General features: G+C 33.7%; 1 non-coding gene across 1 annotated transcript; it reads right to left on the reverse strand.

The window, feature by feature from the left end:
* Window positions 1–3,351: 3,351 nt before the first annotated feature.
* Window positions 3,352–3,423, reverse strand: Trnam-cau (transfer RNA methionine (anticodon CAU)). The gene has a single exon. It is a non-coding gene; the product is annotated as a tRNA-Met (tRNA).
* Window positions 3,424–11,736: the final 8,313 nt, after the last annotated feature.

The raw sequence follows: 11,736 nt of genomic DNA on the forward strand, positions 1-11,736 counted from the left end.
GCAAGATGTTTTATTTTAAATTTGTAACAGTTTTAATGTACAAAATAATGCGTTCGGTTTTTAATGTTAGGAAAAGTAAAATTCCATAAAGGCAATAGTATAACGTGAAACTTCGAGTTGGGACAAAGATTAAAAAAAAATGCTTCACTCTCGCTTGATTTCTCCTTCATTGATCAAAGACCGAATGTATAATTATAAAACAGATAATACACTTTGATTGTATCCAAAAAGCTAATTTTTGAGCAATCATTCTTTTTGCCGACTGTTATCGTCATCTACATAGTTTCTATTTACAATGTCTCACCACGGGACAGAGTTGGACACCAGGGTCGTTTTTTTAACGGGGGAAAAAAAGGAAAAAAGGAACAAAAAACAATAATTTTCTCAGTCGTGAAGGATTTCTCTTCCACTGAGAGAGAACTAGATACTGAAGTGTAGCATCTGAAGAACAGATCCTCATCTTCATAGTTGTTTTTGCTTTACTACGTTTCAACCAACTAATCTTTTAAACTTCTTGTGATTAACCGTGACGGGGTAGGCATCCTGAGTCTTATAACTGTACCCCCAGTAATTACTGCCTTCCATAGTTGTTGTTGTTGTTGTCTCACTAGGTTTTGTCCAAGAAATCCTCTGGCCTACTTAGGTAAGGATTGAAACCGCTATCTTCACACAATACTCACCTGGAACCGCCGAGATTCAACGTCTCTATCCATTGTACCACTGGCCCTGAAAGTAATAATTATTGGGGATACGGTTACAAGACTCAGCATTCCTATTCCGTTGCGGTTAATCATCTGAGGAAGGTCAGAGGATGAGTTGGCCAAAACGTGGCGAACAACAGTTGTCGGGACAAGATCACAGTGTAGTATCTGTTCTGATGCTACACTTCACCTTTTGCTGTCCTCAGTCAGTGAAGGAAAAATCCTTCACTGACTGAGGCGATTTTTATTTTTGTTCTATCCAAAAGTGCCCCATACTGGGGAGCTGGATTTCCCCCTTATCAAAAACCGACCTTGTGTCTTACTCTGCCCTCGTGGGGAGGCAAGTAAATATGAACAACATATACTCGGGCCCTATGTACTGTTCATAACTTCATGTGTATATATTAAAAAATTGTAATATGTACGGTAATGCCTTTCTATATAATAAACTTTCTTAACTACCATAAAGAAAAGTTGGTAGAGACCGCAATTTTAAAAATTAAAAAAAAATTTGACCCTATATTTAACCCTAATTTTGACCCCATTATATTTATTGTTTTTGGCTCAAATTGAATCAAAATATTTGACCCGTGTCCAAGTAACCTACACCTAAAATTTCAAGTGTTTAGACGCAAAATTGGCGGAGGAGTTTCGTAGAATCTGCAAAGGTCAACACTTTCAACTTTGACCTCTTGCCAGCGAAATTTTCGCCCCCAAACTGATAAAAAGCTTGCTGAAAGTCCGAATACCCTTTATGTAAAATTTCACATGTTTAGACCCAAAACTGGCTTAATAGTTTGCTAGACATTGCAAAGGTAAAATCTTTTGAACTTTGACCCCTTAAAAGTTAATTTTCTGTCCAAAGCCCGAGTAAAAAGATTTTCCCACATCTCAATACCCCATATGTCAAATCTCGAGTATGTAGACAGAAAATTGACAGAGTTATTAGGTAGGAAAATGTACACAGACACACTGGATACACACACGCACAGAGACTTTCTCACTTTTATAGATATAGTAGTTCCACCCGGCTTTGCTCGGCTTTGCTCGGCTTTGCTCGGGCCCTATGTACTGTTCGTAACTGTATGTGCATATGTATATATTAAAAAGTGTGAATATGTACGGTCATGCCTTTCTATATAACAGACTTTCTTAACTACCATAGATAAAAGTTAGTAGAGACCGTAGACGTCAATTTAAAAAAAAAAAATTTTGACCCCTAAACATTTATTGTTTTGGGCTCAAATTAAATTAAAATGTTTGACCCATATCCAAGTAATCTACATCTAAAATTTCAAGTGCTTAGTCGCAAAATTGGCGGAGGAGTTTGGTAGAACCTGCAAAGGCCAACTCTTTTAACTGTGACCTTTTGGCAGCCAAAATTTCGCCCAAAAACGGATTAAAATCTTGCTGCATGTCTGAATACTCTTTATGTAAAATTTCAAATGTTTAGACCCAAAATTGGCTGAGTAATTTGGTAAAGACCGCAAAGGTAAAATCTTTTGAAATGAAAAGTTGAAAGCCCTTTGCAGATTCTACCAAACTCCTCCGCAAATTTTAGGTATAATACATATGCACAAAAAGTTATGAACAGTACATCGGGCTTGAGTATATGTTGTTCATATTTACTTGCCTCCCCACGAGGGCAGAGTAAGACACAAGGTCGGTTTTTAATATGGGAAAAATCCAACTCCTCAATATGGGGCACTTTGGATAAGAACAAAAATAAAAATCGCCTCAGCCATGATGGATTTGTCTTTCGCTAACCGAGGACAGAAAAGGTGCAGTGTAGCATCAGAACAGATACTACACTGTGATCTTGTCCCGACGACTTTAATTTTGCCAAGTGTTGGCCAACTCATCCTCTGACCTCCCTCAGATTATTAATTGCAACAGAATAGGAATGCCGTCTTATAGTATTATTGATTCAGGAGTCCGTGGCGCAATGGATAGAGGCGTTCAGCCTCTACTGTTCCAGGTGAGTATTGTCTGAAGATAGCGGTTTCAATCCTTACTTAAGCAGGCCAGAGGATTTTTTGGACAAAACCTGGTGAGACAACAACAACTATGGAAGGCAGTAATTATTGAGTAACAGTTATAAGACGCAGGATTCCTACTCCGTCACCCATCGTTAATCACAGGAAGCCTAGAGGATTAGTTGACTGAAACGTAGTAAAGCAAAAACTATTATGAAGATGAGGATCTGTTCTTCAGATGCTACACTTCAGTATCTAGGTCTCTCTCAGTGGAAGAGAAATCTTTCACGACTGAGAAAATTGTTGTTTTCGTTCCTTTTTTCCACATTAAAAATCGACCCTGGTGTCTAACTTTCTCTCGTGGAGAGGTATTGTAAATAGGACCTATGTAGATGATGATAAGAGTCGGCAAAAATAATGATTACTCAAAAATAAGCTTTTTGGTCAAAATCAAAGTGTATTATCTCTTTTATTATTATACATTCGGTCTTTGATCAATGAGGGAGAAATCAAGCGACAGTGAAGAAGTATTTTTTATTTTTGTCCGAACTCGAAGTTTCACGTACTACCATTGCCTTTATGGAATCTTGCTTTTCCTGACATTAAAAACCGAACGCATAATTCCGTACACACTTTTACATATATTGTTATATATTTAAAATAAAATACTTCACTAGCAGAGCGTAGTTTCGATCTACGGACCTCTGGGTTATGGGCCCAGCACGCTTCCACTGCGCCACTCTGCTTCACACAGACTAATGGACGATATTATAACTAAATTGTTGTTTTTTTATTTATTTATTTGTTTAAGTGGATATATCGCTTCGCTTTACTGCTGTTGGGATTGGCATTGTAAGCCACTACCTACAGGAAGCGTTTGTAAAGAGAATACGTTCAGTAGTAGCTAAGCGTGTTAATGAGTATCTATGTGCCTCCGCATGTAAGCGTGTGTTGATTGTTTTTGTATATTAATTACACGTTTTTTTTTTACCATAGAAAAAAAATAGACGTACGGATATTTATACGTACGTATCTAGTAAGAAGTATTATGTGTGTGTATATTTGCGTGTGTGCATGTAGATCTATGTACATAGGTGCGCGCGTCCAGACGAAAAAATATAGGCTTCAGGAGAGAGAGGTCTGGTTGAGGATTACGCAACTCTTGCCACAAAAATTCCACGCGCAGACACCCTTACAGTAGGTATCCATAGTCTGTCAAGACTGAAGGAAGCTTATATATATATATATATATATATATATATATATATATATATATATATATATATATATATATATATATATATATATATATATATATATATATATATACTAGCAAAAGTGCCCGTCGTTGACTGGGTTCAAAAACAGCCTACAGAAAATGGACTCTGATTTATGAAAGTATGATAGGTTATGAAAATGAAAGGTTGTAAAGAGATAGCTTCGAATTTGGAGGTATCAAAACCAAAGCAAAATATGATGAAAGTAAAAATAAAATAGATAAACCCCATAATTTATTATACCATACCTATTCACACTGAAATACTTATCACAATATTCTGTGGATCTATATTAAAAAACCTTGTTAAACTTTGTGACATATTTCCATTCTATGGAGGTCAGGTGCGAACGAACACCCCATAATTTTATTATACCATACTTCTCTAAACTAGAACATAATTATCAAAGTATACTTACACAGATAGATATGAAAAGTCTTTATAAAAGTTTGTGCCTATTTCCATTCTATGGACGCCAGGCGCGAACGCAGACCCCACAATTTTATTATACCATCCCTATTTAAGTTAAAACATACTTATGAAAGTATTCTTATTTACATCTATATCAAAAACACTTGTAAACGTTTTTTTTAATTTTTTAATTTTTTATTTCCATACTTTGTGGAACAGGCGCGAACGCAGACCCCACAATTTTAATGAACCACCGTGCTTCCAGATCAAACATACCCATTCCTGTGTCTCGATGCATCTTCTACTATTATATGAATAAATAAATTATATAAATGTATGTATTTTTTTTGCAATAGTCAACCATATAGGAGCATATTCGTGACCACACACACACACACACACACACACACACACACACACACACACACACACACACACATTCTGCTTTATATATATATATATATATATATATATATATATATATATATATAGATATAGATATAGATATAGATATATATATATAATTAAAAATTTAAAGGGGATTAGAGCATGAGTCTAAAGAGTAGAGTGTATTTTAATGTAATAGTACAATCACTAATTTAATTAAAATAATTAAAATACAAAAAAAAAACAGTGCTCGTTGTAATGCAGTTATATAATAAGCTCAATAAGCATATATATATATATATATATATATATATATATATATATATATATATATATATCCTAGAGCTATTTTAATATTTAGTAAGATGATTGATAATTTATAATTAACATTAAAAATTTAAAATCGGTGTCATAAGAAGGAACACAACCAAGTCAATAAATTGTACGATCGTTTAAAAAATGACACCAAAAATAAACCTTGCATTTTTAAGTAAGGCCGATCTATCTTATAATGGTTCGCCTTTTAAAATTCGTAAGTATTAAAATTGAAAATTCGGCGTTACTAACGAATTCAAACCGATAGAATTATTCCATTGGCGTTCCCTTTGTAAATCTTCAAGCATTCATAAGCTACATTTATCATCCAAATGAATGCTTTGACGATAATACTTACGAATTTTAAAAGGCAAACCATTATAAGATACATCTGCCTTACTTAAAAAATGCTAGGTTTATTTTTGGTGTCTTAAAAAAAAACACCCAATATTTTTGCTGATGAGGAGACTTTGTTTCAAAAAACTATATGTTAAAATTATTGTCCATGACTTAATGTCTATCTCAATGAAAACATCGTTTCCGAAACGATCGTACAATTTATTGACTTTGTTGTGTTTTTCCTTATGAAACCTATTTTTAATTTTTAATTTTAATTATAAATTATCAATCATCTTACTATATATATATATATATATATATATATATATATATATATATATATATATATATGTATATATATATATACTAGCACGGACATCCGATGTTACCCGGGAATGAATGATGATTAAGGAATATGTTACTCTTCGATGTTTTACTGTGATCGAAATCGATAGAATCGGTCATCTATCAATCAAATCGAATAACTCCCTGCTTTACTTGGGGACCATCACAGAGCACCTGCAGTATGCTTCACATGCTCTCCTGCAGTGATTTAGTCCACAATATTGTTGTCTACGTTGCACTGTTGAGAATCTACTGTTAATTTTATAAAGTATATAAAATTATTTATATCAATATATAATTGCTTGAATTAAAGTTTAAAATGCAAAAGTCAAGTATCATGCTTCAATTGTACTCTAAACAGATATATTCATTTCGAAGGCGCTCCTGTCATATCAAAGAAACTATTGTTGATTTTATATGTCCTGCCTTTCTGCTTGTGAGGTAATAAAACTTCTCAAATATATTCGTGATGTTAGGTTGTATAAGGCGTTAACTTTAGTTATAATCGCCTGTCTTTTCTTTCATGGGATTTGTTCAATTATCGATTATCGATACTTATCGAAGACATGCCGATACAAAACCTACTGAAGAACACTGTCAGACACTTGAAGTACATTTGTGTGAAAGTTTTCTTAAAAAATCGGCCCAGCCGTTTTTTAATTTATAGGTAACGAACTCACACACACAAAGTTCCTTATCTATATATATTTGCATTTCTTTCCGTCTGTTTGTTTGTTTGTTCACAATTTGATTAATATATACAAGATGTCCATAAATACCCTATTTCATTTATCTCTATATATAGTATGATTCTTGAATATTTTCCGAATAAGAGGTAAACTCATTTGCATATTACATTAAGGAAAATCGATTTTACTAAATAGCTGTATGTTAGTTGGCATTTATAGCATGACAATTATTTCAGGTGTTTTATTTAAGATTGTTATTTAAATTTGATTTAGATAGATCATATATTTAATTTAATTTATTTGGACATCGATATTTGGACATAGATTTTTATTTTTAAAAAATAAAGATCTTAAACATCGATTTTTTTCTTTATAATTATCGACATAAATTCTTTGGAAACCGGAAGTCTAAAACGGAGGTCCGCATCGGGCCGGCTTGAAACCGAATATGAAAGAGCGATTCATTACACGAGAAAAAATGATTAATTCTGTTTTGGTAAACTGGACCATTTTTTGCAAGGGAGGGGGCACTTTTTGCGACGCCGTTTTTTGAAAGTCACTTACGCGTTTATGTTTATAAACGTTATTTTTCCGTAGTCATAACGTACTAAGTCGTCGTAGTACGGTTGGCAAAAGCGTTCATAACTTACCTCTTTCTTTCGCGTTTCACTTTCGAGCTTGCCTACGCGGCTAATTTTTAATTCTTTTTTGCGGTCGCACCGGCAATCGCTGCTATTTTTATTGAAACAAAAGTTGCTTTGCTTCATTATTTGAAGTGGGGGTACAGGTTGTAACCTATTTCTTCCGTTCTTTTCTGGGGTGGTTGCTCAATATTCTTACTATAGCAGCTCTGTCCAAACCGATTTTTGTGTCCACCCGGGTAACGCCAGGTATTCATGTCAGTATACACACACATGCACACACACACACACATACAGTATATATATATATATATATATATATATATATATATATACAGTATATATGTATATATATACAATATATATATATATATACAATATATATATATACAATATATATATATATATATACAATATATATATATACAATACATATATATACAATATATATATATATACAATATATATATATATACAATATATATATATATATATACAATATATATATACAATATATATATATATATATATACAATATATATATATATATACAATATATATATATATATATATATACAATATATATATATATACAATATATATATATATATATATATATATATATATATATATATATATATATATATATATATATATATAATCTGAGGTTGCTATTTTCAAAGGTTGGGTAACTAGTGAAATATAACGAAAAAAGCAAATTAGTTTTCACAGGAACGTGTTGACTCAAAATATTTTACAACAAATGAAAATTGTATGAAGCTCCTCAAACAAATTGGCCAAGTCTATGTAAAGCACTAGATTTCTCCAGAATTTTCAAGTTGGTCGCATCGAGGAAACCAAGAATGTATACGCAACAGCTTCCGTGCTATTGACCGGGGGAGGCGAGAAGGAATCATCAATCACTCACATACAAGCTTTCTTGATTGCGCACACATATCCTTACATATTTGCCTGAATCAGGGACCAGAAGCGAATTGCTACTCACATCTGTACACAGACTTCCAAGAACGAGGTAAACCAACACACATAAACAGTGCTACAGTGCTTATTATATACGCTTTTATTTATAGTGTGAACAACATATTGACATGCATATCTCTAAGCCGTGTGACTATTTACGCATCTTCCTTGACGAAATACGAGTTTGCATAAATGAACACTTACTAAGTAAACATAACTTTTATATTTTTATAAACACTTTAGATATAACAATGCCTACTTAAAATTTTCGTTTTTTTTTCTTAACAATACCCCTAACAGTTAACAAAACACATATTCATCACAACCTGTATCCTTAAAATTGATTTGACAACCCGACTTTTACACTAAATTCCGGAAATAAATAAATAAAACAGACAAAGAAAAGCCTCGCCGAACAGTTGCAGACTTTTTCTATCTCCCCTGATGAGGAGATTCTACTCTCGAAAATTAAGGCATCAGCACCTACCATCATGTATGACACATTATGGGAATAAATAAATATAATTAAAAATTATTGAAAAGTCCTTCTAATATTATTATTATTCTTTTATATACTGACCCGTGTCCACAGTGTTTCCCACAAACTGCATTGACACAGCCTTCAAACACAGCTTTCATACAACATCCTTATCGTTTTTTTTTCTCAATTTTTCACTTACAAAACTTTGTTCATATTAAGTGAGCACTTGCAAGCTGGTGATCTTAATATTCCTCAATGTTTCATTTATTTCGATTTTTATATGGATGCCCGTTATTTGTATTAATTGTCGGCTTTTTTCTTGGCAATATAACAAGGTCCTTCCAAAAGTAAAGCATTTTATATGTTTTGTTTTTGATTCGAACAGTTGATGAGCTACGAAAACAGGAGTATTACAATTAAAACGAGCGACTTTTAATGCTCAAGAATCAATTTTTTTTTATACAGTCATCATCATTTTTAATGCACTTTTGAAAGGGATTCAATGACGCAGCTCTGTTTCTGACGCACATTCGTGACAGGCTTCTTAGAGTCTCACACCATCATTATTTTGCAACAGAGAAGTAGAACTTTTAGTTAATGAGTGCATAAGTTCAGTAAGCATAACAATTTGCAATCCACTTTCATCTGTTCGGCCGGAATATAAAAATAGAAGCTATTACTTTTGGAACGTCCTCTGTATTTATTAATGAAAAACCTTACTTAACGTCTCACACCGGTCATATCTTAATCAGAGGGATGGACATTTCAGGTCAGCAATGCATACATTCAGTCGTCATAACAAAAACATGTATACGCTTCTATAAAATTCTAAACTATTGAACTTAATAGTAATTGTCTGTATTTTTGAGATGAGGTGTTTTCATTGATTGAGATTGTCGGACTGACTTCCTCATCTTGGTTGTTATTGTCACGAAGGCCGGAGGGCAAAACTGCCGAAACGTTGTGACAATAACAACCAAGATGAGGAAGTCAGTCCGACAATCTCAATCAATATTGAACTTAATATTATGGATGAGTAATTTATTTGCTTCCCTACTAAGCAAATTAGGCACAAGGCCGTTTTTTAATGTGGAGAGTGAGGGGAGAGGGACCAGCTCCCCCGAGAGAGAACTGGATAGTGACAATTGGTATGAAGGGTTTCCCCTACATTAACCAAAACTGATTGCTCAGGAGCAGTGGTCTAATATGTGAGGTTGCCCCCGCATATGGTCTTTGATTGCAGTATCTGCCGGAACGAATGCTACACTTTGATAAGAGAAAAAAGATCTTGGCCCGGAGGCCAAGAAGAAAACAGGTGAACCTTTTTTCTGCTTATTTTATAAAAACGCACAACTTTTGCTATATATGGGTCATGAAATTGCATTCATCTGCAAAAGGTCTAGCTAATTTGCATATTCCTTTAAACATTCATTTTAATTCATTCTCTATTAGTTTTTTTTTTCGGGTTTCTTATGGGATGATCATCCTTAGTAAACTACTACGTGTAATATGCAGATATTCTACTTGATTTACACTTGCGTAATATTTGCGTAAAAAGGTTATAGTAAATACAAACCTCTTTCTATATATATTTATGTATGCGGATATATATTTGTTTAAAATAATTGCCTACCAAACTCCTCTGTCAGTTTTTAATTTGCAGACATGAAAAGCAATATATAGGGTAATCGAACACATGCGAAACTTTATACATTGGTTTTACCCGTGAAAAATCGGTACAAAAATGTGAAAATTAAAAAAATGGAATTTATCAGGTGATTGTCGAAGGACGGCATTACGAATGTGCATGCATAATGTAATAGCTATAGTTTCATGGTTTACCTTTTAGCCTTGCAGCAAACATGTATTCATAGCTTCGGCATTAACGTCAAAGGAAAAAGTAAATCGTAAGCGTATTTTATGACCGGGTAATGCCGGGCGGCTTGCTAGTAAATTATATTATTTTAAATATAATTAAAGAGAGTAAAAAGTGGACCTTCAGTTTATTTTCAACAACCTCGTAACTCTCGGTTCTCTTATTTTCTTCGTTAATCCTCACATTTCATAAGCGATATTTTTGACAAAGAGGGAAGAATTGCTGTTTTCTTGGTCGGAATTTATACATCTAACATTATCATTGGCTACTTTTTGACCAAGTCGTAATATTTTATTCATATATTTATTTTTTACTCCTTACATCAAATGGCTTCATCCCTTGTCTGGAGCGATTTCCATATATATTTTTTTAAATATGCGAGCTTAATGAATAGTAAACCAAGAAAAATTCTACGGAAAGTTTAGCTCTGAAGTTCCACATTAAACAGACCTAAGAACCTCATTTCGTGACAGTCTTTCGTCCGATATGAAACCATACATGCTTCGACACAAACACGATATGTTATGAACGCAAAACAGCTATCGTTAACACATTCTTTTTAAATCGTTGATAGAACGTAAAAAAAGGAAATATTAATTCTTGCATTAATCGCCAACCCATACCTGACCATTCCCTGGCACTAGATCGGTTTCAATTTCCCCTGCCCTACATTCAAAACTGTTATTTCGTATCCGCACTCTATACTATAACAGTCACTCAAGGTCAAGAGGTATTGACCTAAAACATTCTTGACATTCTCGGTTCGCTTCGTTGACTCTAGATGACCTTTGAACTCAGATTCAAAGCGCCGTGAACCTTCCTGTCGTTAACTCTGGATATGAAACCGCGCGTATCTTTCTGCGTTTTGCTTTTCTCCTGTTTCCGTTTTCTTGTTCCTCTTGGAATCCAGGCCAGTTTCTTATCTCAAAGATATGTATGTCGTATTTAAAAATCAGTTCTTGGCGGCCTTATCTGACCCATTTTGCCTCTAAACTCTTATGAAAAAAAAAAAACCGTTCGGTCGATGTAACCCACGACCTTCTTCATGTGTATAAGACGCCATGTTTTATATTGGGAAAGGGATGTAATTCTATACTTCCGAGTTTTCGTATTTTGGGCTCTAGCTGAAAGTAAAATTAAAAAACATCAGCGACCGTTTAAAATCATAGATCTACTGGACTATTCTTATATGCGTTGCTTTGTGCAGCTTCGAGCGCTTGTCGACAACGAATCGCCGTTATAGAAAACAAAATGCACCGCTAGATTTCTGGAATTACACTCCTCAACCACATCTATAATGAGGACATCCAAGAGCAA

The sequence above is a fragment of the Euprymna scolopes genome, chromosome 18 (genome assembly GCF_053919585.1).
Source record: "Euprymna scolopes isolate OS-2025 chromosome 18, ASM5391958v1, whole genome shotgun sequence".
Classification (NCBI taxonomy): Eukaryota; Metazoa; Mollusca; class Cephalopoda; order Sepiida; family Sepiolidae; genus Euprymna; species Euprymna scolopes.